The 27,023-nt window shown below is 43.5% G+C and overlaps 1 protein-coding gene across 1 annotated transcript in view; it reads left to right on the top strand.

The window, feature by feature from the left end:
* Window positions 1-1,796: 1,796 nt before the first annotated feature.
* SCG2 (secretogranin II) overlaps window positions 1,797-27,023 on the top strand; it is a 47,861-nt gene continuing 22,634 nt past the window's right edge. Inside the window, exon 1 of the mRNA XM_042953331.1 lies at window positions 1,797-1,858. The gene's annotated coding sequence lies outside the window, so the exon portion shown is untranslated. The remainder of the gene's footprint in view (window positions 1,859-27,023) is intronic.

Genomic DNA, 27,023 nt, shown 5'->3' with positions numbered 1-27,023 from the left:
AGAAGAATTCAAAGCAAGAGATGAATTTAGAGGACGACAGAGAGAGAAAATACGGCTCCATATGAACCCCCCAGCGATGCCATTGTTCCCAACATGGTGTTAACCAGTATAAAGTTGTTTCCATTCCATTGATTCCTACAGGTATTTCTTGCAGCAAAGGGCCTTCTCATCAACTCACCACCCTCCACGTCTGTGCTTCTTGAGTCCCTGCTTCATGTCTAATTGGACGAGAAGATGGATTATTTCTCTAGGGTATCTTGCGGGAACTCGTCAAAGAGCTTATACATCTGGAGGTTGTTTGGAAAAGTTGTGCGTCAACACTTCTCTTCTTCCTGTGCGGAAGGCGTAATGAAGGCAGGATGAAAGGGCAGACAGTTTGCTATTAACTAAATTGAGTTTCTTTTCAGAAGTGTGAACTGCTAATCCTCCATCACTAGGCACAGCCTTTCCTTGGGCAGGACGGACAACTTTCCTCCCCGGACAAGAGCTACCTCTGCCTTGTTTCTGGATGTGGATGGGTGGGTGGAGGCCAGACATCCATCTCTCTCTTCCTCTCTCTCTCTCTCTTTCTCCCATGGGCTCTAACCCATTGGGGGCAGGCCCAAGGAGCCAAGTAAGGATTAAAACGCAGGATCTACTTTTAAAAAAAAAATTTTTTTTTTTAACGTTTTATTTATTTTTGAGACAGGGAGAGACAGAGCATGAACAGGGGAGGGTCAGAGAGAGGGAGACCCAGAATCGGAAACAGGCTCCAGGCTCTGAGCGGTCAGCACAGAGCCCGACGTGGGGCTCGAACTCATGAACCGCGAGATCATGGCCTGAGCCAAAGTCGGCAGCTTAACCGACTGAGCCACCCAGGCGCCCCAGGATCTACTTTTTTAATGATAAAGTTGGTCTGAAGGATTTCACAGAACCCCTTCTGTCTTAAAATTAGGGTTCCGGACTCACAGGACTCTCATCTCTCTGCCCAGTTGGCAAAAGAGAAATGTGACTAGAACGTGCCGACTGCTGGGTGGGGCCCACTAAGTCTGCTTACTTTGCGGTGGGTCGACCGTCCTGGTGCTCAGTATTTCCCATTCTCCATCTCTTCCTTAGCACCCAGAAGACTATGTGCCCTCAGCCTCTCTGAAGTTGGGCGGGATGATATGACTAACTCTGGCCAATGGGTTGTCGCAGGAACTGAGATGTGTCACTTCTGGGCTGAGGCAGGAAAGGTACAGTTGTCTACGCTGTCTGTGCGATCCAGCTTCAGACTCAAATCCCACACAAGACAGTTCGGCCCAACCACTGGCCATCCCAAAGGATTTACCTGGGCAGGCTTCATGGTGGTGGCAGAAGCTGCCTTCCTTTTACGTGAACTTTGGGGCACACACATCTAGGGCACTGCTGTCCCTGGAGGAAGTTGTATTTGAGGAATAAAGCCCTCCCTCCCCCGGCCCCCAGCTGGCCTGCTCTGAGGCAGATCTGTGTCCCCAGCCTAGGCATCTCCTTTTGAAGGCCTCCTCAAAGAGGTCAGAACTTGAAGACACTTTTCTGTACTCTGACTCCATACTTCTCCCCTTCTAGTCCTTCCCTTTCCTCTTCCCAGCCGGAGTCCAAAAGACCGCAGTGGTCTTTCCTTCAAGGATTTTCTTCCCCCCATCTCCCCACCCCCAACCTGTGATGTCTGTCAAGTGTCTCTATGATGCGGTCCTGGAATGGTGGGGGTCCGGTGTTGATGGCCAGGAAAGAATTCTTGAGACATCTTTGGTGCAAAAAGGTGATTTTATTGTACAGCACGGGGACAGGACCCGTGGGCAAAAAGAGCTGCCTTGGGGCTGTGAAGAGTCACTGGTCAAACACTAAGGAGCTAGAGGAGGTAAGGACACAGGGAGGCCTCCAGAGGGACTTTGATATGCTAATGAGGACTCCTAAAATACCTGAGGCCTTGCTTTTGTCAAGCTAACTTTGTTCCCCTCTGGTAAGGCATGAACACTAAGACAGGAGGGAGTTCCTGGAGAAATGTTTTAGCCTGTATTTGCCTCAAGTATTTGCAAATGGGCTGCAGGTTACAAAGAAATTTAATTTTACCTGCCATTTCCTTCTTGCCCTTGTTCCCCACATCACCATGGAGGGGAGGGTGATGTTGGGGCTCCAGGAAACTGAGTCTATAGGTTTCTGGAGATTAGGCTGGTGATAAGATTGCCTTTTTTCTTGTAATTTACTAAGATTTTTGCAAACTGATGGCCAACTCTCGACCTGCTGGACTGTGATCTGTATCAGTTAACCATTTGTTTTTCCCCTTTCCTTTGTTTTTGGGCAGCCTGGAATGCCTGAGAAATAGCACCCCCCCCCCCCCCCCCACCGCCCGCCGGGGGCCGGGGTGTGGTTAGCTCCTGCTTTGTCCTCTGCTTGCCTTATGCCTCCCCCATCACCCAGCCTGGTGCTGCTCCCTGGGGAAAAGTGGAAGCCAGCAGCACCCTTTCCTGTCTGGCCCCTTGCTTGTAGCCTCACAGTGAGTGAACAAAGTCTTAATTGTTCCTTTCAGTTTGGCTTATTGTCCTTTATTTTAAAACCTCTGTTAACTGGAACACCCCGGGGCATGGAATATTCTGTTTACTAAACTTTAATTTACCACCAAAATCTTTCTCAAGTACATGTGGATAAAAGCATGCACCCACTTCTCTGCTTTAGTTTTAATATAGGTAATCATTCAAATTAAATCTTTCCTCGATGATTCAGAGCTTTATCTTAAAGTACTCATTTTTTTCCCCCTTGAACAGCCATATAAATGTAGGTGTAGAAAACCAAGATGAATAAATACTAACTGCTAGAAGAGTCCCTGAAACCTATTTTAAAGAAATCTGTAACAACATCTTTAGCTGTTACTTTTCTTTAAAAATAACATTTCAGAAACAAAAGTTTTCTAAATTACATGTTTTTAGAAGACTTGAGATTAAAAAAAAAAAAAAATCGAAAATGGAGTCCCCTAGAGGTCTGGGTGTGGGGCAACCTTTACTTTTTTTTTTTTTTCCTACTCCTCCCCTCCCATCCCTTCCCCTCTTCACCCTACCTCTTCCCTTCCTTCTTTCTTAAATGTACAGTTACATTTTAACTTCTTACTTGGAGATTTTGGTAAGCCTGTTTTCACAGAGCTACAACTTTTAGTATATGTCTAGTGTATTTCTCTTGTTAATTATTGCACTGGCTTTTCTTTTTTTACTGGTCACTGTAGGTTTCCTCTGGACACCTGCAGGGCTGGTTGAGTTGAAGTGCAGAAAGTGTTCTGTAAGCTCCGATTGTTTGATCCTCAAGAAGTTTCCTTGGGGGGTTGCCTCTGGAACTCCTACAAAGAAAGATTAAGATTTCAGAAATTGACAGATGTTTTCATTGTCAAGAGGAAACTCTGACTCTATTAATATTTAATAGATTCCAAAGTTTATGGAAAGTTTATTCTTTCAACTCTAAATCTTTGGCATTTTGTAAAACAAAGAAACCAAATTTTGTTGTTGTTGTTGTTAAACATGTAACTTTTACACGTCTTAAAAACATAGACTATATGGAATATTAGCGATGGGAGGGATATCATTGGAGTGACTCACTAGTGGGGACACGTGAGGAATCCGAAGAACGAGAAATGAGGCCCAGAGGGGTTAAGCAAATTAGTCTCGGCACTATTTAGAAATCTGGTTTTCAGGAGAGAAATCAGCTCATGGCCCCATGCGCAGGACACATACATAGTCCTCGTCTAGCGAACTCCAGCGTCAGTGCCACCGCTCACCGGGTAGGACAGTTTAGAGCATGGATTCTCGGGCTACGTTGCGGGGTTAAAATGCAATCCCATCACGTGCTATGTGTACATGTCCTGATCCGACAAATGGGAATAATAGCTCCATCAGCCCCAGAAGCTTTTGGCAAGGACCGAGTGAGCAGTTTAAAAGTTTCTGGCACTCAGTAAGTAGCGGCTGAGTCTTGACCGTTAGTGACTCGTTGGGGCAGTCATGCAGGAGCTTATCCAGCTAGAGGGACGTTTTCTATGTTGTAGGCACTGTGGTAGTTCCTGAATATTCAACGGAGGAACTCGACGCAGGGCCATCCTTGGAGAAGCTAACAGTCCAGCAGTGTGGGCTCTCAGCACTGGCACGGGAGCCTGATCTTTTTACATCGGGCTTCATTTAAAAAAATTTTTTTTTAAATGTTTATTTATTTTTGAGAGAGACAGAGTGTGAACAGGGAAGGGGCAGAGAGAGACAGAGAGACAGAATCCGAAGCAGGTTCCAGGCTCCGAGCTGTCAGCACAGAGCCCAATGCGGGGCTCGGACTCACGTAACCAAATTGCAAGATCATGACCCGAGCTGAAGTCAGAGGCTTAACCAGCTGAGCCACCCGGCACCCCTGGCGTCATTTCTTTTAAAAACAACTATAAAGAAAAGCGTTAAATTGGCAAACGTCTGTTTTAGTAATGAACCGTATTTTTCTGTGTGTCTGATGAGATGGTTGAAATTGTGTGTCTGATTTTGAGAAAATCACCTAAAAACTCAGGGCACATACTGACTTGAGAAAGCTCCTATTTCTAAGGACATGGCCTATTTTGCATGCTAAAATGCAAAGGAGAGTGAGGGCCTGGCTTTTTTTTTTTTTTTTAAAAGATCTATCCCTTTTTTGTGAAAAGCTGAAATGGGCTTAATTCCGGGTTGTCATATTCAGTTAGGAAATGTGCCATGGAACAGAGAAGAGCTTATCCAGGCCTTACAGCCTGAGGTCCTCGCAGACAGTAGGCTCCCCTACCTCCCCACAAGGTTTGGTACTAGCAGGTCATGTGACTCCAGGCAGGCCAATCAGGGCTGACGGGATTCAGTTCTGGGAGTTGGTTTGTATTCTCAGAAAAGCCCTGGGTCTGTGGGGCTGAAAGATGGACCCTAGTAAATGTGAGCTGAGCCGTAAATGAAAGCGCGCTCGAACCCTTGGGACTGTTCCGTTCTGAGTCAACATATTCCCTCTCTATAAACGTATTAGGATTGGGTTTGATGTTTTTTGTAACCACCTTTGGCAGACTCCCTGAACTTAATAGGTTTAAACAATGTTTTAATGGTAAACATCTAGTGGCTTGGATATAGAAACCTGCCCATTTGCAAACAGACTCACTTGCAAACAGCTGGACAGACTGCCTTATCCAGAGAAGAATTTGAATCCTTGGCTTCGACTTGAGATAAGGAGAATAAATAAAACTGTTTCCATTATTAGGCCTACTGCACCCAAAATCTGAGTAGTGCTGAAGGCACAGCAAGAAATTAAACGTGGAAGTATATGATATGACACGATACAATACTCTTTGATGGAAGCAGCATGAGAAGGCTATTATGGACTGGCATAATGGAGTCTGGAGACACCTCGCCTGATGTACATTTGCAAAACGCCTAACAGATGCCATATGATTTAAAAAATTACACATGTATATGGTAATGAACTAGACTGTAAATGCTAACATATCTTTTCTCCAACCTGAAACTATTTGGCCTGAAGTAGAACATGAAGCAGTGAGCTCAAAGTTCTATGCTACTTTGACCCTTCCTTCAGACCGCTTGGGCTGTTGAGGATCTCAAACTTTGGGCTCCTGTGAGGAACAAAGATGGATTCAAGAGGTTGGTCAACTCACGCCACCACATTTCCGCTATTTTAGGCATATCATTTGCAAGGCTCGTTTGCTAGTGAAAGAACCCTCAGTTGAGACCAATGGTCATTTTTACCTGCCAGTCTTGGTAACCTTATTTGGCTCAAAAGTAATAGAGTCAATGCTCAAAAAATATTGGACAAGAATATTTTGGGGTTGCCCGGGTGGTTCAGTCAGTTGAGCATCCGACTTCAGCTCAGATCATGATCTCACAGTCTGTGAGTTTGGGCCCCGCATCGGGCTCTGTGCTGATGGCTCAGAACCCAGAGCCTGCTTCCGATTCTGTGTCTCCCTCTCTCTCTGCTCCTCCCCCGCTCATGCTCTCTCTCTCTCTCTCAAAAATAAATAAACATTAAAAAAAAAATTTTTAAAGAATATTTTAACAAGTTCTTTAAAAGATTTTTTTCTTCTGCTTAGTGTGACTTGGGGAATAATAGATGTTTTTGTTACCATATGTATGTTTGCAACATGTTTTGACATTTCAGTTCATTCTAGGATCCCAGAACCCATCTGGTAATAATAGTTAGGCTCACTTATCTTTCTATTTATGTGTGTCATTTTCCTTTGTGGGTGTCAAATCCCATTTGTTTCAGCCATTGAAAGAGAGCAAAGCATTGGTGACCATGAAAAGCAGCCTGAAGCGATTTTATTTTATTTTATTCATTTATTTTTATTTATTTATTTTTTTCTGAAGCTATTTTAAACAGTGTCGTTTTATTACTGTGTTATCGTCAAGGTAAACAGAATGCAACAGGTACAATAGTATTCGAAAGCATCTCATAAGATTAGCTTCTTGGTGCAACATATTGAATTGAACTCTTTTCATAAAGGGCAAAAAAGAAACAAATGTGTTTGCAATTAAGTTTTTGTATCAGACCTTTAAAATCCATATTTATATATAAAAGAGCTATCAGTTTGTAAACCGAGAAACTGTCAAGTAAAATGGAAGTAGATAGTATGTTTTTCTTGTTAATAAATGGTTTCAGATATGGGGTCAAGATATTCTTTTAGTCAAAGTGACTAATTTTTTTTCTAGTTGTTTAGAGTGGCTCTCTCAGTCTTCATTTCCCCCTCCTTCTATTTAGAGAAGTTAGAAAGATGAACACATGACTTTACCCTGACTCTCTTGCAGCTAGAGTCCTGAATGGAGGATAGATTTAGTCATTTGATGGAGTCTTGTGAGGTCTGAAAGAGGGGACGATGGGACACGTCTTCCTTCAGCACAGTGTACAGGGACAGTGACATCTAACAGAAATGAACCTTAGCAATGGCTGCATTCCACATCCCACCCTGGTCACTGGCTTTGAAATGAGCAGCGGAAGTGATGGCTGTGGCAACTGCTAACCTCTGCATCACATTTACAATGATAGAACCTTGGAGCCAAACTTCTCCAGTCTTTAAACTATTTTTTTTAAGCACTTAATCTTTTTAAGTATGTAATTTCTGTCTTTTGCACTGAATCTTGACTTGATAACAAGCATCAGGTCATGTCCATAACCTGGGCATAATTCAATGCAATATCCTTAATTTGTCCTTCCTGTCCTGGAATTTTTACATGAATGTCGCCTGCCAAGCCATTCAAAATGCCGTGAAGAATATATAAAGCCGCGGCCTATGTAAATCGTTGAGAATGCTTGCCTGTGTGTTTGGAACCGATGATCTTTGATTTCAGTCCCCCCACAAATACTTCCTAAATTCTTATTCTTCGTCAAATATTGTTTTAGTGGTTGGAAATGCAGTGGTGAACAAGGTTATCGCCTTTGACCATGTATGGTTCATAGTCTCGTGGGAGGGCCCAATGAGCAAGTAATTACAACTGTGATAACAGTAATAGCTAACGTTTACAACAATTACCCCGAGGAGATTCTGATGCAGGTGGGCTTAAAAGAACTCTGAACTTGGACTTAATTAATATGCTCCATATAATCGCTAATCTCAGGCAAGAGTGGACATAGAACCAGAAGGCACTAAATAGCATCCTCCAGCATACCTCCATTGCTGGAGGTAAAGGATTTCTTTGATGATCATATCCCAGCCTCTGCTTTCAAAATTCTCTCCCCACAGTTTTAAGCAGCCATTGTCTTCCTCACTGGCGAAATGTTACTTTTAACTTGAAGAGTAAAATGTTTTGTTTTTGAAAATACATGTTTGCATAATATTTGCAAACAGAAACCAACATTTGGTCTGACCAAAATGGAATTTTACAGTTAATTCTCTTATTAAATGTTAGTAAAGTGTAATGCATTATTTTATTTTCTTTTTTTAAGTTTTTATTTTAATTCCAGTCAGTTAACATACAGTGTGATATCAATTTCAGGTGCATGATATACTGATTCAATAGTTCCATACATCATAATGTATGATTTTAAACAAAAATATATAGAGGTTCTGCTATTTACCTCCAAGTGCAAATTGATTCCTTCATATACACTGTTGGATGTGTCCACCTATCATTGGAAACCCATGGCTTAGAGTGCAATCTCTGCTGGCTTTCATCCATACAGAATACCCCCTTCTTAATAATCTTAATTTCTTACCTCTAAGAACCACTGTTATCTCAACATTTATTCATTCAACAAATATCTATTAAGACCCTACTCTATGCCAGGAGTAATTCTGGGCTCTGAAGATATGTCAGTGAACAAAACAAAATTCCTGCCCTCCTGGAGCTTGTGTGGTGTGTGTAGAGGGGGAAACAGACCATAAATACCCAAACAAGCAAATATGTAATATATCAGGTGAGTGTAGGTAACTGCAGAGGAAAATAAGCAGGGGAAAGAGGAAGGGAGTGCTGAATGCAGAAGGTGCTGCAGCCACAGGTATGGGCTCTTAAGATCCAAGCGTATGCATTTCTTCCCAAGTCCGTGTTCAGTGATGTCAGGTTGGCAACTTGGTCTTGGCCAGAGCTGCGGTGTTTACGGCAATGAAATTAACAAATGCTGGAAATCAGGACTTTTTTTTTTTTTAAGAGAGTCAATAGTGAAACATGTACCCGCACGTTATTGGGTGAGAGTGAGGGGTTCTCTGCTCTACGGGGTGATTGGAGAACGCCTCCCTGGGCAGAGAAGTGAAGGAAGAAGTGAGCCATACGGTCATCAGAGGTCAAGAAGAACAGCCTTCTCAGACGGGGGGGGGGGGGGGGGGGGGGGGACCATGAGACCTTTGACATGTAATTGGAGAAAGAAAGCAAGCCAATAGAACCTTAACAGTGTGATTCCGAGGACAAGTGAACATGCGGTGGGCGTGGAGAGAGGATAGCTACATGGAGGCGGGGCTATGTGGAGCCCTACAGGTCAGGGTAAGGAGTAGCAATTGGCTAATGCTGAGTAGCAGAATCTTCTTTTAAAAGGACATCTGCTTTTTAGTTTGTAGCCGTCCCCCACCCATGGCTGTTTCACCAAGCCCTCCTGCTTCCCTGGTGTGAGCTTTCTACCTGCCCTCCCTCTCTAGGTATGTGTATTTCACACCCAATTCCACAGCTTTCGCTTCTCTATATACTATAGCACATGTTTTATGTTGCCTCGTCTTATATTTTATTTTTTAAATCCGTGCAAAGGGTTTCCATGGTCACATCTCACATAGTAGAAGAACCTGGCAGTAGTGTAATTCTTTTTCTCCCTTCCTGATCCGGGTGCTCTTGCTATAGTTTACTTTTACATGTATTGTAAACTCCGTACTATGTTGCTAATGTTTTTCCTTAAACATCAATGATCTTTTAAGGAGATTTAAATAATGAAAAGATATATGCGGTGCATTTATTCATGTAGTTGCTATTTCTGGGCTTTTTATTCTTTTGTGTAGATTCATCCTCTACATTTCCATCTGGTGTCACTTTCCTTCTGCCTGAAGGACTTCCTTTAACATTTCTTGTAATGGGGACCTGCCCATGGAAAGTTATTTCAGCTTTTGTAGGTGTGAAAAAAGAAACCTTTATTTTGCCTTTGCTATTTCTTGTCTTAAAGTGGCTGAGTTTCATCAGGTGCTCTGGTATTAGTAGTCTGTTGGATTTAAAAAAAATTATTGCATGGGGCGCCTGGGTGGCTCAGTCGGTTAAGCGTCCGACTTCAGCTCAGGTCACCATCTCGCGCTCCGTGAGTTCGAGCCCCGCGTCGGGCTCTGTGCTGACAGCTCAGAGCCTGGAGCCTGCTTCCGATTCTGTGTCTCCCTCTCTCTCTGCCCCTCCCCCGTTCATGCTCTGTCTCTCTCTGTCCCAAAAAAAAATAAACGTCAAAAAAAAAAAATAAAAAAAATATTGCAGAATATCCATAACAAAACTTCCAGTTTTAACCATTTTTAAGTGTATGATGAAGTTGTATGAGGTACATTCACATTGTTATTAAACTATTACCACTGTTTCTAGAACTTTTTCATCTTCCCCAACAGAAACTCTCTACCCATTAGGCAACAAGTCCCCATTCTCTCTTTCCAGCAGCCCCTGATAAGCTACATTCTACTTTCTGTCTCCCTGAATTTGTCTGTTCTAGATATTTCATATAGGTGGAACCGAGTATGGTTTGTCCATTTGTGTCTGGCTTATGTCTTTAAGGTTCATCCGGGATGTAACATGTGTCAGAACTCTGATGTGGGAGGACGTGTGTGTGTGTGTGTGTGTGTGTGTTTATGAGGTACCGTCTTAGTTCATTCAGGCTGCTATGCCAGAATACCATAAACTGGGTGGCTTATTAACCACAGACATTTATTTCTTACAGTTCTGAGGTCTGGAAGCCCAGATCAAGGCCACAGCAGATGTGGAGTCTGGTAAGGGCTTGTGTCCTCGTTCACGGATGCCCTCTTCTTCCGCATCCTCACATGGTAGCAGGGGTGGAGTTCTCTGTGATAAAGTCGTTAATTCCATTCATGACTGGTCCACTCTCTTGATCCCATCACCTCCTAAAGGCCCCATTTCCAAACACCGTCATTGGGAGTGAAGTTTTACTACATGAATTGTGTGTGTGTGTGTGTGTGTGTGTGTGTGTGTGGAGGGAGACGGACACAAATACTTGGTCTAGAGCATTCCATCCCCAGTCCCCTGAATTCTTGTCTTTTTCACATGAAAAATACATTCATTCTATTCCAATAACCACCAAAGTCTAAACTTATTCAAACATCAACTCAAAAGTCTGTTAAATCCAAATTCTTTAAAAAAACGTTTTTTTTAATATTTATTTATTTTTGAGAGAGAGACACAGAGCACGAGTGGGGGAGGGGCAGAGTGAGGGAGACACAGAATCCGAAGCAGGCTCCAGGCTCTGAGCTGTCAGCAAGGAGCCCGACACGGGGCTCAAACTCACAAGCTGTGAGATCATGACCTGAGCTGAAGTCGGACACCCAACCGACTGAGCCACCCAGTGCCCCTTGAGATCATCTTTCTTGACTCCATGCTCCTCCAGTTTCTGGATCCACTAGGGGTGTGGCCCTGCGTCCACAGTTCTCCCAGCTGGAAATCTCAGGGGGGCAGGAGAGGAGGTTCTGCCCACCTATCCTCTTGACCTAATTCCCTCCCGAAGCACCCGCCTCCAAATACCATCACATTAGAGATTAGATTTCAAAATATGAATAGGAGGGCAGGCATGGTGGGGGTGTGGGTGGGGAGCACAGAATTTCGGTCTGTAGCAGGTGCATCTTCTAAGGAGACTTCCTGCTTTCAGATTTTATGTTTTCATCAATGAATTATTAAGACTGAAATTAAGGAAGATCATTCACAAGACCATGCTGCCTGTGTCTTTGAACGTTATTCTTGAAGTACGAAGATGTGCGATCATGTCAGGAAGTGCTACCAAGTGTAACATGTGAAACAGATTGATTACCTAGTGAGAACACATGAGCAGCACAAACAATCTAGACAGTTTGGCATGAAAGAGTGGATACATCAATTTCCCATTCCTGTCTTACCAGAGGAGACAGTTGGAAGGAGATACACAACTCTTCAGGATCGAAGGCAAGCAGCAGCTGAGAGCTCAATGCCAGAAAAAAACTTTGTCCCATCACTGTCCTGGCTGGCCAGGAAGTTAGCTTCAAGCTGAATTTACTCCCAGGCCCTCACCATGCCACCCAGCCGTGGGCGTAGGCTCTCCAGAGCTGGCGAAACAGAATGATGTAGAGCCTCCCAAGTTGGACAGTTTGGGCTCAGGCTCTGGCTTCATCACTCACTGCCTTTGTGGCCTAGAACTGGATACTCACTTCTCTAAGCCTCAATGTTCTCAACTGTGTAATGGGGTGATATTAATATTTTCCACAAAGAGTGATTAGGAGGACTAAGTGAGGCAATCGAATAAAGGGCTTACCGTAGTGCCTGGCATGTGCGAAGAGCTAAAACAATATTAGTTGTCAATCAGGAGTGATATTTGAAATGTTCTCAGTGGGAGGGCATGAATCGAGACCAATCTGAATTGTCACTGCCTAGTGGTCCCTTCTGTGCTGCATATCATTCCATCCTGGATGGTGAGCAGGACTAGGGGTGCTGGGGGTGTGGGCGAGGCAGAGAACCTTTGAGAGACTCGAGGGAGACACTGTTAACCAACCGGTATGGAAGTGTTAAAATACTTTAGGGGCACCTGGGTGGCTCAGTCGGTTGAGCGTCAGACTTTGGCTCAGGCCCTGATCTCGCGGTCCGTGAGTTCGAGCCCCACATCGGGCTCTGTGCTGACAGCTCAGAACCTGGAGCCCGTTTCAGATTCTGTGTCTCCCTCTCTCTCTGCCCCTCCCCCACTCTTGCTCTGTCTCTCTGTCTCTCTCTCTCTCTCTGTCTCTCTGGAAAAAATAAATAAACTTTATATTAAAAAAATACTTTAATAACTTGCATGGCCATACCCCTGAGTACCAGGCCTGGTTGTTATTCTGGTGATTATACTTGCAGAGGAGTATTCTTCCGGAGGCATGAATTTGCTCATCACATTAAATAACTTGTTTATGCTGCTGACTCACAAATTTACATCTCCAGCCCTCTTCTGCTCTACTGCCTGCTTGACGTCTCCACTTGGATGTCTTATGGGCATATCAGACTTCACATTTCCAAACCAGACTTCTTTTTTTTTTAAATTTTTTTTTTTAACGTTTTATTTATTTTTGAGACAGAGAGAGACAGAGCATGAACGGGGGAGGGGCAGAGAGAGAGGGAGACACAGAATCGGAAGCAGGCTCCAGGCTCTGAGCCATCAGCCCAGAGCCCGACGCGGGGCTCGAACTCACGGACCGCGAGATCGTGACCTGAGCCGAAGTCGGCCGCTTAACCGACTGAGCCACCCAGGCGCCCCTCCAAACCAGACTTCCTGATCTCCCGTGCAGAAACCCTGCTCCTCTCCTTTTCCATCTCAAGCCATGTGCCAGGGACCTCGTATGTCTCTGATGTCATGATGCCTCCACATAAAAGGGGCTCAGGAAGGGAATAAATGGATATGTGCTGGCTCACAATAAATGACAGCACTCAGAGGTGAAGTGTGGAGTTCTGTACGGCAGAGTGAATCAAGTTCAGTGGAACTAGACAGAGCTAGACTCATTCGTTGGCAGTGGTCTTGAGCAAGCCACCGAACCTTCACCACCCATCCTTTCCCTGCCTAACGGGAAGAATAAAACGGTAGGATGACGGTGTGCATTCAAGGCAATACATACAAAGGGACCGACACACAGTCTCCGTTTGCTATTGTCACATGATCGATTTCCTGAGTCATCCAAATAAAAGGCCAGGAAACTCCAGGATACTCCGCTGGCCGGGAAGTGAGGACTCTTCTCTGTTCCGTCTCTTCCTCATTCATAAACTCACCATGTCTGACCTCAAATCTCTCACATTGTACTTAATTCACCTTTGCTTGCTTGGAGCCTCCTTCCTCCAGCGTGGAGGCCTCAAGAACTGTAAGAAATAAATGTCATAGCTGTCTCCAGGGTCTTAATTTCCTCACCTTTGAAGTGGAACAGACAGCAGTTTCCACTTATCAGGCTGAGATGTTTGGAGAGTTAAAAAACATTACTTGAAGCTTGGAAATCAACAAAACGCATTTGTTATGGAATGAACGTTTTCATCCGCTCTTCCCAAACTCATGTGTTGAATGAAGCCTTAACCCCCAATGTGATGGTATCTAGAGCTGGGGCCTTGGTGAGGTAAATTGGGGGTAGATGCAGTCAAGAAGGTGGAGGCCTCATGTTGGGATGAGTGCCCTTGAAAGTAGAGATGCCAGAGAACTTTCTCTCTCCCTGAATGCACAAAGAGAGCCCCTGTGAGCAAGGTGGTAGCTACCTACAAGTCAAGAAAGCAGAGGAGGCCTTGAAACGAAACCTGCCTTGTTGTCACCTTGATCTTGGACCTGCGGCCTCGAGAACTGTAAGAAATAAATGTCAGTGGTTTAAGTCAAATGTCTATAGCTGACTTTGTCTCTTTTCTTTCACTCAGCGTTACCAAGCGGTCTTTCCGTGGACAGTTACGTGTTTCTACGAGGCCCACCCATCCTGGGGCTTATCTGATTTTCCAGGGGGTTATGTCTTGTTTGACTTCCTGTTTAACATTTATTAGGCACTTTCACAACTCTGTAAAGGTAGAAGCTAGCTTAAATCAGAAAACTGACAGCAGTGAAAATTACGTTGGTTTGGGGGCACAGCCAATAATTCTTATCCACAGATCAGGCCACCCTAATGGTTGCAGTTTGTTGACTAGTAGGACACTTACCAGTTTTGCAGATGCGTTTCAGCTCCGCGTGGACGGTCTGACTTGAATTCCCTTTTGAGCCAGTCTTAACGTTTTACCTGATCAATCAATTAATTAATTAATGAGTTGGCTGGAATATTTGGCATGTGCTCGTTTTGTGTCTGTATGAGAAGCATGTCTTAAACTTCTTTTTGGAAATTACGCCGTAATAGTATTAATGAGTTGCTGTTTCGAGAACGGTGAATCTCTAGCTGGACATTGATATGCATTGTAAGAAAGGGCACTTGTAACAGCCAAGATCCCTTCCTGAAGGGGTTCTACCTTTCTATTTCACGGCTTAGTGTCTCTCACGTACCTCCGTAGCCATTCTAGAGATTTTATGTTGAGTCGCGCAGAATGAAAAGGTAGGTCATTAAGGCATGTTCTCTAATAGGCAATAATGTGGATCAGTTGATTTTTGACTCTTGAAAAATCACCTTTGCATCAATGGTTGGTTTTTTTTTTTTTTTTTTCTGGAGAGATGAATTTAGATTTGAATTAGATGGAGTGTAATAAAATAGGGCATTCTGTTCACTGCCAATCTGCTAAAATGCTTACCAGATAAAATGTCGCCAGAGTAATTTGTGGTTGTTAAATTTTTTATTTATGTAGTCCCACAAATTAATGGAAACAAATCAAATGTCAGCCACCCTTCAGGCACCTCATTCCATCCCAGTCAAACTATGAGATGCCTGTCGGGATAAATTGTAGAGAAAAGTAGTGCTTGGTGACGTGATAAATTATGATGATTTTAGATGTTGTTTCCCACCCCCCACCCCCATTCTTTATAAGCAAACTGAATTTACAGGTTCCCGCTGTGTGTCAGAAAAGAAACAAATCTGTGAAGTTCAGGCAGAGAAGTTAATTCCTTAGTGCTGAATTTCGGGTCTAGGTTATAAAAAGTCTCTGGGGTCGAGGTGTTGTCAGAGGGTAATTTATTAATCCTGCGTAAATAGTCCTCTTTACACAAATATAACTGTATAGACTTCTGGTGATTAATAGTAAATTAGCTCCTCTCACGCCCAGGCTATTCTGAACCAGCACATGAACATCATAACTGTCGGTGAGCAGAGGCATTACCAGAGTGATAGGCACATACTTTCAGTTAGGAACCGTAGAGCAGTGGGAACCCATTCCCTGAAATATTGTTTCCCATGTAATCTTAGTCATGATCTTCACCTTTATGGAGGTTACATTTTATTTATTTATTTATTTATTTATTTATTTATTTATTTATGAGAGAGAGAGTGTGTGTGCAAGCAGGGCGAAAGGCAGAGAGAGAGGAGGGAGAGAGAGAGAATACCAACCAGGCTCTGTGGACCTGGGGCTCGGACCCAGGAACCATGAAATCATGACCGGAGCCAAAGTCAAGAGGGGGGACGTTCAACCAACTGAGCCACCCAGGTGCCCCGGAGGTGACATTTTAGAAGAAGATACGATCATTCAACAAATGATTTAAATTTTTAGGGATGGTCTGGACAGGTTGTCCAGAAGGCTAAGGAATATGACCTAGTGTCTCAGGCTCAGTGCTTCTTATATTTTTCTGTCATAGTCTATTCCTTTGTCTCTTTTCTTTTGCTCAACTACCCACACTTATTAATCAATATTTATCCAATGCCTACTTCATGATTAGCACTGGGCTGCCTGGGAATTATGCGTGTCCTGATCTTTGATGACTAATTAAAAAAAAAAAAAAAAAGGCCATAACAAGGATGTCTACACTAGGAGAAATGACAAGTGACTGGGAGACACAATGACTATAGCAGACACGTATCAGTCATGGTGCAAAAGCCCACCAATTCCATGTGTTATTTGCAGCTGAGAAAGGGAAGAACCACTCTGTGCTTATGTGATACAGAAGAGATTCATGGACAAGCGAGGGCATGAGCCAGCAAAGAAGCATGGAGAGAAGGTAACTCCTAGAGCCATCCGGGGGTTCAACAACATTTTATTGCTTTTCTTTTCTTTTTTTTTTTTTTTTAACAACATTTTATTTCATGAACACTGTTCGCATGCCTGTTATGTGCCAGGAGTTGGTCTAAGTGCTTTAGAAATGCTAACTTCATTTAGTCCTTATAATAACCCCATGAAATAAGTATTATGCCCATTTTATAGACGAGGAGATCCAAAGCACAGAGAGGCTGGAAAGCCTGGTTAGGTCATGTGTCTGCAAGTGGCAAGTCCGAATTTATACCCAGAAGTTAAAACTGGGTAGTAGGGCTCCACTGATGTGCTTTTAACCCCTACACCCTCCTGTCTCCCCAACCTCAACCAAGGTGCAGCATTTGGAAAGGCAACCAATCTGGCTACGAGGAATCATCTAAACTGCGAGTGGGTTGAGTGGATGGGCATCTAAATTCACATATCAGGTGGCCACTTGGGCGTGCAAGCTGGGGCTTGTGCTGAGAACGGGAACTTGGAGTCACAGATTCAGAAGTGAGTCATCTGCCAAGAGGCTGTAGGCAAAGCAAGGGGTATCTTGTATTGAGAGCAAGTCCTAACTATTCTCAATGGGGACACTTGTTGAATTCTACCTATTTGATCATCCTTAGCCAGAAAGGAGCTTTTTCCTGGTCTCCTAGTGGCATGCCACTAAGTTAAGGGTTGCGAGTCAAAGTGACGAAGAATGCAAAGTTATTTGCAGTTGTGACACATACCCAGGTCTCCGCTGCTTTTGTACATCGAAAGTCATCAACACAACACCCACCGCTGGGGAGAGGATCAGAGAAGCCTCTATTCTGGATATGTCTCATTTTGCTTTGGGGGGCAGAGCTTTCAGCTGTTGAAGGAAATGACTTTAGAAATGGCTTTTTCAAACCGACTGCGAGTCAGATTGTTACAGAGTGTGGAGCTGCGGCTATCGTTATTCCGATTAACAATTCAAAACCTGATTTTGAATTATTCATGGTGTTTAAATAACGATCAACATGAACAAAAGTGATGTGAAACTGTGGCAATTAGAAAAGCTTACTTAAGGCTTGTAGACAAACATCCTTAATTAAGTAATATTGCCTGCTGGAGACGGCATTTCTGGGAACCAAAGAGGAACTGGAGAAATGGAAGTCCAAGGGGGCCCCCAAAAGTGTGTTTTGGCGGGGGGTCGGGGGGTGGTGTTAGAGTAACCTCATGATCTTAGAGTGCTTGAGGAGGCACCAAGCAGGCCACCTAGTAGCAGCTCTTTGCCACTGCCTTAAGAGAGTCTAGATAGTTTTAAAAAAAGGAAAGAAACAATGTAGAATATGACACATTCAGCTTTCCGTTTCTTGCTACAAGACTGACAGGAATAGTGGTGTTGACACAGAAATAATCAAGTAGCAGAAGTCATCACCTGGTGGCAGGAAAACTAGGCTAAGGAAGGGCAGGATTGGAGCCTCAAGCCAGCTCAGGAGTGGGGTGTCTGAACCCCAGGCAAATCCTGAAGACTCCTGGTTATGTTTCATATGCTGTTCCTACATTTGCTCTCGGAACCCTATTCTCAAATCCACAAAGACGAGGAAGAGGTTTAAGGTCTCATCCCCCCTGCTTTGCGAAGTATGGCTCCTTCCCAAACCTACTGGCCACTTATTTAGGAATTCTCTCAAATGGTAAGGATGTTTGGCTGCTGGGTGGCCAACCTTTGCCCCAGCACCCTCCTCTCCAGGAGAGAAACAGGTATCCTCAAGAAGTAGAGTGCATACCAGATACTCATGGTTGAGGAAGCATGGCCCGTGTAGCTACCAGGGCATCTTTGACAAAACTCTATAGGATTGATGTCTAACAGATCATGTATTACAACAATAATGCCATAAAATGAGAAATTAATAAGAAAAGGATATGAAAATAAATCACATATATAAGGAGACTGAATATCTGGGTACTAAAAAAGGAAGTCATAATGGAGTCAAAAGGAAGTCATGAGGAAATGAAGAAACACCTGGATTTAAATGATGATGAAAGCATTAATGTCAAATTTGTCAGGCACATCTACAGAAGTACTGAGGGAGAAATATTTAACTTGAAATACATTTATCAGGAAATATGAAATATTTAATATTTAATATGAAATATTTAAAAATAAATGAGCTAAGCATTATGGCATTGGAAAAAAGAATACCAGAGCAAATAAATAAAAAAGGAAAAGCAGCAGGGAAAATACATTAGATGTCAACGTAATGAGGATAAAGAATAATCAAGAAGATAAATGCAAAATTGCTTCTCTGGAAACATTAATTCAAAGGATGCCTTTGGCAAGAAAGATGAAGGAAAAAAGGGAAAACATTAAAAAAAAAAAAAGGTTAAAATGCAGAAGAAAAAGAAAGAGAAGCAACTACAGACACAACAGAGATTTAAAAATAATAAAAGACTGCGTTGGGGCCCCTGGGTGGCTCAGTCGGTTAAGCATCTGACTTCAGTTCAGGTCATGATCTCACAGTATGTGGGTTCATTGCATTGGGCTCTGTGCTGACAGCTCAGAGCCTGGAGCCTGCTTCCGATTCTGTGTCTCCCTCTCTCTCTGCCCCTCCCCTGCTAGCACTCTGTCTCTCTGTCTTTCAAAAAGGAATAAAATTGTTAAAAAAAAAAAATTAAAAGACTGGGGCAGCTGGATTGCTCAGTCAGTTGAGCCTCTGACTTCGACTCAGGTCATGATCTCATGGTTCATCAGTTCTAGCCCCACACTGAGCTCTTTGCTGTCAGCACAGAGCCCACTTCGGATCTTTATCCCCCTCTCTTCGTCCCTCCCCTGCTTGCGTGCTGTCTCTCAAAAATAAATAAATCTTTAAAAAATGATAATAAAGACTGATGTGCTATTTACATTTACGTTTAATTCATTTGGTAAACCGGATGTAGTCAATGAATTCCTAGGAAAAAAAAAATCAAATGCTAAAATTGCTATAGGAAGAAATAGAGAAATTAGTGCACTCATAACCATTAAAGAAACTCTTCCTAGGGTCCCGCCCACCCCCTGTCTCCAATTCGGGCGCAGAATGCTTCATGGAAGTGCCACACACTTATAAAGAGCACTAGACTCCTAGTTTATGGAAGTTCGTCCAGAAAATAATAAGACAAGGGCAATCCAGCCTATTTTTATGAGACCTGTCCAATTTTGATTTCAAAATCAGATTAGAAAAATGTGAAAAATAGGCTCATTTCTCAATAAAATATAGCTTAGCCAAATCTAATAGTGTATTTTATTATTTAATTTATTTATTTAAATTCAAGTTAGTTAACATACAGTATGGTATTGTTTTCAGGAGTAGAACCCGATTCATCACTTCCATATAACACCCAGTGCTCTTCCCATCAAGTGCCCTCCTCAGTGTCCATCACCCATTTAGCCTATCCTCCCGCCCACCTCCCCTCCAGCAACCCTCAGTTTGTCCTCTGTATTTGAGTCTCTTATGGTGTGCCTCCCTCTCTGTTTTTATCTTACTTTTTCCATCCCTTCCCCTATGTTCATTTGTTGTGTTTCTTAAATGCCACATGAGTGAAATCATATGATATTTGTCTTTCTCTGACTGACTTATTTCTCTTAGCATCATACCCTCCAGTTCCATCCATGTTGTTGCAAATGGCAAGATTTCATTCTTTTTGATCGCCCAGTGGTATCCAAAATCTATAAAGAACTCATCAAACTCAACACCCAAAACATAAATTATCTAGGGAACAAATGGTCAGAAGACATGAATAGACACTTTTCCAAAGAAGACATCCAGATGGCTAACAGATACATGAAAAGATGCTCAACATCACTCATCATCAGGGAAATACACATCAAAACCACAATGAGATACCACCTCACACCCATCAGAATGTCTAATAATGTATTTTAAAGACCCCACACAATTAACTAGGGATTTCTCTCCAAAGGCAAAGAAGATAAAACATAAAAATATCAATGAAATAGTCTACATTGATAAACTAAAGTAGAAAAATCATATAAGTATTGCAATATATACACAAAAAAACATTTCATGAGATTTAAAATTTATTTGTGAGAAACATTCCTCACAAACTAGAAATCATATAAGAATTTCCTTAACTTGATCAAAGTTATATTCCAAACACCTACGACAAATATTATATCTATTAGAGAAACTATAAGATATCATGTCTAAGACCAGAGAAAAGACAGACATCTTTATGCCAGCACTTCTGTTTTCAGAACTGGAGGTCCTGGCCCAGGTAAAAGTGATGTAAGGATTTAGGAAAACAAGTAGAACTATTGTTATTTGCAAGTGATATTACCTCTAATCTAAACCAATCCAACAATATCGACATACAAACTCTTTGAACTAACAAAGGGATTCAGTAAGTGTAAGGATATAAAATTAAATCCCAGCAATAGAATTTCTCTATACTAGTACCAAATATAATGAAAAATTAAGATATCATTTATAATTGCAACAAAAACCCATGATGTTTTTAGGGATTAACTCGTGCAAGAAGACATACACTTTATACCTCTCAGTACATTGAACGTTATATAAATAAGTGAAGAGACATTTATGTGGATGTAATGAGTTAAACTCTCAAAAAATTAGTCTTTAAATTTGATCAACATCATTCAACATTCCAGTTGGACTTTAAAAAGAACTTGATAAATCTCTAAACTTTATTTGGGAAAAGGAAGATCCAAAAATATCTAACTTTAAAAACATTGCAAGTGGGAGTCGGTCCAGATAACAACGAGACCTTTGGGGTGTCAACCTATGAAGAGAGAATCACAGTGATACTCCTAAGGGTTAGATCAACCCAAACCCTACAGCTTTGTTGTAATCCCCCCCAGGACTTGAGGAGGGACAGCCTCGCCATCCAGTGGGGCTGGATGGAGCCAGACTGGAAAGGCAAGTGGGATCAGAGGGTTCTATGACCCCAGGAAACCCTGGAAGACCTTCCATCAGCCCTTGGCTTTGGGGTCCCCAGGTTATGTCCACTGTTCCTGATCTGCAGAGTTTGGGGGTGTCCCCAAATTGGAGCTTCTTACTCCAATCCCTGCCTATGACATCAGCTTTGGCCACCCTGATGATATTTTCTTTGCACACAACTAGACCCCCCGCTAAAAGACTTTCTCACAATGTTTCCTCTTGTGCCAGACCCTTTCATTCATTTCATCAACACTTCCCAGTGCCTATGTGTCAGGAACTGTGTTTCCCCACAGAGGGGAGTCAGGCTACTGTTAAGTCTTTCCCAGCTGAGATGGATGTGGCACAATTTGAGTCTTCAGGCAACCTGAAGTGACCTACACTATACCTGATATTTCCAGAGTTAGATGGAGCGTGAGAGGAGTGATCCAGAGTCTGGAGAAAGAAGACAAGAAACATCTGAGTGATAGCCATGTTGCTTCTGTTCTTGGTGATTTGCTCAATGAGGCTTGCCAGCCTTGTGAGGTGTTATTAGCCTCATTTGAAAAATGAGCACTCCAAAGGACAGAGAGCTTTGAGAATTTTCCCAGGGGCAGACTTCTAGTAAATAGCATAAAGATAACTTTAACTTGGGGCGCCTGGGTGGCTCGGTTGGTTAAGCAACCTACTGTTGGTTTTAGCTCAGGTCATGATCTCACTGTTCTTGGGTTCAAGCCCCTGAATGGGGCTCTGCAATGACATCATGGAACCTGCTTGGGATTCTTTCTCTCCCTCTCTGTCTCTCTCTCTCTCTCTCTCTCTCTCTGCTCCTCCCTCTCCCCTCAAAAAATAAATAAACATTAAAAATTACAAAAAATAGTTTTAACTCTACTCTTCTGATCCCAAAGCCCATTATATTTCTAATACTAGGTCGTCCACAAATTGTTCGTTCTCTGTCTTGGACAACTGCTGGAGGGAGGTAGGAGACATCCTAGAGACAGAATGGTGGACCAGTTGTGTCTGCAGGCAGTGTGGGCTGAGTGTGACCAGGAGTGTGCCCAGCCTCGTAGATGAGCAAAGCTAATCAGAGCTGTGATGGTTCTAATCCACGTAGGGAGAAGTTTCTTCCTAGGGGCTGAAGAGCAGTCTCCAGTGCAGAGTCCTCAGGCTACGGGGAAGCAGAGGAATAAACTAGCCCAGGGGGGAGGGACTTGCGATTCTGAGATGGGTGGGTGAAGGTCAAAAACGATAAAACGTGAGGTTGGCCAGGGGTGGCGGACTATCTAAGGCTCCTTCGTGAATCCTCTACTATGAAGCGTTGGAGCCACCTGCAGAGAGTTTAACCACTTAAGCCTCACCCTTGCACCCTGACCACAGACAGGGTTTTACCCCAGCACTTGGTTCTGCTTCCTTGGTTCTCAACAGAACACCAGATTTTCTGGAATCATGCTGCCAGCTGTGAGGTAGGTTTTAGGCACTGGGAGCTGCCCAACCATGGCTGACCCATTCTCTTCAGAGGTGTGCGCCTCACTTAGGCCTTCAGCCATGGTGTGGTATCTGTCTAGCGTCTTCTAGGGCTCTCCATCTCTTCCTGACCCTGGCCCCAACAGTTCAACTTCCATAAAGTGAAAGGTCTGGCCCAAACAAACCAACCCACAAACAAGTACCGTAAAACCTCGGATCGTGAGGAACTTGTTTCACAAGTGTTCCGCAAGACGAGCAAACATTTCTAATAAATTTCAGCTTGATGAACGAGTGATGTCTTGCAGTACGAGTACATCACATATGAATGTCACATGATCACGACTGAGCCAGTGGTTCTTGAAATTCGCTTTGAGACACAAGTGCTTTGGATTGCATGCAGGTTACCGGAACGAGTTATGCTCGCAAACCAAGGGTTTACTGTAACAACAACAACCTCCCCCACAAACGTTAAAAGTATATGCTAGCCCTTACAGAAATCAAAATAGCATACAAAACCATTGCAAAATAGAGTGTGGCATATGTTCAAGAACAGGTATATAAATATATAGATCAATGAAGACCTCAGAGACAGTTCTGTCAATGTATAGAACTTCATATACAATAAATGAGATGCCACAAATCCATAGGGTATTGACAGTGGGTTTAATAGGTGAGATTGGAAAAAGTGGCTCACGATGGAGAAAAATAAAACTGGGTTTTTACTAATGTCACAATTAAAGGTCAATTTCAAAGGAATTAAAGACCTAAATATAAGTAGTAAAATGGTAATAGTAAAAAAAATGTAAAATATCTTTGTGACACAGAAGTAAGGAAAATCTTATTATTTTTTTTTTAATGTTTATTTATTCTTGAGAGAAAGGGAGAGACAGAGCATGAGCAGGGGAGGGGCAGAGCGAGAGAGGGACACAGAATCCGAAGCAGGCTCCATGCTCTGAGTTGTCAGCACAGAGCCCAACGCGGGGCTTGAACTCACGAGCTGTGAGATCATGACCCGAGCTGAAGTCAGTCGCTTAACCGACTGAGCCACCCAGGTGCCCCAGGAAAATCTTTTGAAATACAACCTTGAATGAACACTTTCGGGTAAAATATGATGAATTTCATGACATCCACATTAAGGATTTCTGTTCAATAAAGGATGCCATAGACAAAGTTAATAGATGGCACGATGGGAGAAGGTAGTTAGAGCATCTAAGTCTGATAATAAGGAGATTCTGCAAAAGAGTAACCACAAAAGAAAAATAGGCAAGAGATATAAACAGACAATGCAACCAGAAGAGGAAATCCTAAAAGCCATCAAGCCTATGGAGGGTTGCTCAAATTTGTCAGCAATTGGATAAACACAAATTAAGTGAATGAGCTATCCCTATATACATACTAGTTTGGTAAGAAGTGGGAGGCTGGGAAATGCCAAAGAGTTGGCCAGGATGGGAATTCGAGAATAGAAGATCTCTCAAGAGCCTCTGGAGAGCAATCTGGCACTTAGAAAAACAAGAATATGCACAGATGTAAGGGGTCATGCACAGGGAGGTCTTCTGCACCATTGTTTACAGTGGTGGAGTTGGAAGCAATCGGAAGGTCTGTCCCTGGGTCAGTGACCGGGAAAGGTGTGGGCTTTCATACTGTGCACGTTAGATGTACCTTAGCGACCAAACTAGAGAGGCATAGTGATGAATGACGAAAGGCGTAAGAAATGAGAGGAGGCATCTGCCACAATTTACATAAATTAAAAACACAGGCACCTAGAACAACAAAGCCCATTTTGGGAGAATACAAACAAGCCAAAAAGATACACATTAAGCACGTTAGCATGCTTGCCTAGGGGGAGGTGGTTACGAGTTGGGGAATGAGAACGGGAGCATGGGGATAAACGGGAATGTTTTCAAACTTGCCTTCCAGCACAGGCAAGCTACTTAATTGGGTTTGGAGGGAGGATCATTTGATGCGATGCTCTCAGGCTGTCAATTAGGAAACAACAGGCGAGGTGTTTGGATGCGTCAGATCCCTGGGCTCGTCGTCTCCGAGGCTGGAAATAGAATCCAGAGCTGGAGAGGCTGCCTCCCGCAGACGGGGTCAGAGGTGCTGGATGCTGGGCTTCTAATTGGACACACTGTGTCAGAGAGCAGAGCGGAGGCTTCCAACACAAGGCACAGGATGCCCGTGGAGCCTCTGTGACGCATTTGAGAGAAAAAGCGAGAAGCGAGAAAGCGGCAGTGACACCCTTGCATCCTGTGATTAAGCCCTGGGGGCTGGCCATCAGTGCTGTTCTTTTACAGTTACAGCTGTGTCAACTGTCACCTCGACTGTGTTCCTAGATGCCCTTGGGCGTCAACGGATGTTATTTCCAAAAACACTCTGCAATGTCCTAAGGGCGTGCTGAGAACACAGACGCCTTCTTTGGGACAAAGATTAAAAGTAAGCTCCTCTTACCGACAACCGGGCTGCATTATAAACTTCAAAGTTGCTAAGAGACTGCGTCTGAAATGTTCTCAGCACAAAAAAGAAATGATAATTGTGGGACTTGATAGGGGTGTGGGTTCCGGCTGTGACGGTGATCACATGACAATGCATCAGCGTGGCAAATAAGTTTACACTTTAAACTTAATGTTCTGTGTCAATATCACAGTAAATAAATTAGGAAGTAAGTAAATAAATAAATAAGTAAAAGCCCATACACCCACACACAAAGCTCGCTCCCGACCACTTACAACTGTCTGCCTGCCAAGGTGGAGCCCCCATTTCTGGCTCCTTCGTTCATGTTCACGTATAGTTTTGCCCTTCTTACGTGGCCTAGGTGGTTGAGACCCTCGGGTGAAGCAAGTGGCCTATTCAGGGCAGGGCGGACCAAAATGCTGATTCACCAGTCCGTCTGAGCATGTCTCTCCAAGCCCCCAGACCCCCTGCACACATTATTGATGCCTATGGCATACATGCTAGTGACCCAGACTTAATTGGCATTGAACTTATCTCTCCAGCTGAGGGGCTCTGAAGCTGGTCCTGCTGGCACTCCCTTGGCATCCTCTGTGTTAGGGGGGCCCTGGGTCCCTGCCCGGATCATGCTCGGCTCTGTCCACCTGGTTGTTATGGCGACGTTTCTGCCTCACTCTTCCTGTGTGATTCTGCTAGTCCTAACGGGACTGGGAAAATTTGTGCTTTTTTAGAGCATCTCTCAAGAGCTAGGTATAGGGCTAAACAGGTAAGCCCAGAAAGATATGGAACTTTCTTTCAGGGAGCTCACAATCTAGTGTGGTGGGGGGTAGGGGGAGGGTGGGGTGGGGGGGGCACATAAAACAGTCACAGAAATGACTGAGGGAAGTCTGGTGATCCTGTGTTGAAGGATACTGGGGATTTGTTTTAACCAGTTACGGCAGAATGACAGATTCAGAAAAGACTGTTACGAAGGAAGAAGTTTTTTTCCCCCGGTTTTATTGAGAGATCATTGACATACAACGCTGTAAAAGTTTAAGGTGGACAGCACGATGATCTGACTTATAGATATCGTGAAATTATTACCACAATAAGTTTAGTTAACACCCATCATCTTATATAGATCCAAAAAAAAAAAAAATAGAAAAAAAAGATTTTTTTTGAAAAATCTAAGAAGGTTATGTTTACAGAGCCTCAGAAACAGGAGATACCACACACCACACGGGGCCACATGGAGAAGGATCAGGGTCAGGGAGGAGGCAGAAAGCGAGAGGGAGCAGGCATGGCCCAGACCCTTTACTGGGGTCTTGGTGGGAAGGAGTGGGCAAGGCAGGGCTGGCATTCTGGGTAACTTTAGATAGTCTGAATAACTTCAGTGGACTCTCGATGGTAGGTCCCTAATTGTCCAGTACCTGGCCCTGGGCTGATTTAGTGTAGGGGGAATATAGACTTGGTGTGTGAAAATTTGGTCAGAGACGTAGTGGGGTGTGGGCTCTGGGCTGGTTGGTTTCTGTACCAAAGGCAGGCTTCCGAGGGGAGTCATTTGCTTTCTTCGGGAAAAAGCCAGCCTTGCAAGAGCCAAGGCCGGGACCAAGGCCTCAAATGCCAGAGCATCAAGAATACAGAAAATAAGAAAATATTGTCGATTCAGTAAGCAATTACGTTCTCTGAGAGTCTGTAACAAAGGACCCTGCTTTAACCTTGTCAGGGACGGCTTCCGCGAGGACATGATGAGTACGGCGAAGGCTACAGACTGAACGGAAATGAATTGGGAGGGGTTAGGAGCCACATTTCACATTTCGGAAGTGGCATGTGCCAAGGTCCTGGGGTGGCAGAAAGCGCTAAGTGACTGAGGAACAGAGACGTATGACTGGAGTGGGAGGAGGTGGAACCTGGGAGATGAGCAGAGGCAGGCTCTACAAGGATTGTGAGCAGTGCTAGGGATTGGGATATTAATTTGAGAGGAGCA

Source organism: Panthera leo, chromosome C1 (assembly GCF_018350215.1).
Source record: "Panthera leo isolate Ple1 chromosome C1, P.leo_Ple1_pat1.1, whole genome shotgun sequence".
Taxonomy (NCBI): domain Eukaryota; kingdom Metazoa; phylum Chordata; class Mammalia; order Carnivora; family Felidae; genus Panthera; species Panthera leo.
The sequence above is the reverse complement of the archived record's forward strand: the minus strand, read 5'-3'. Positions and strand labels throughout refer to the sequence as shown.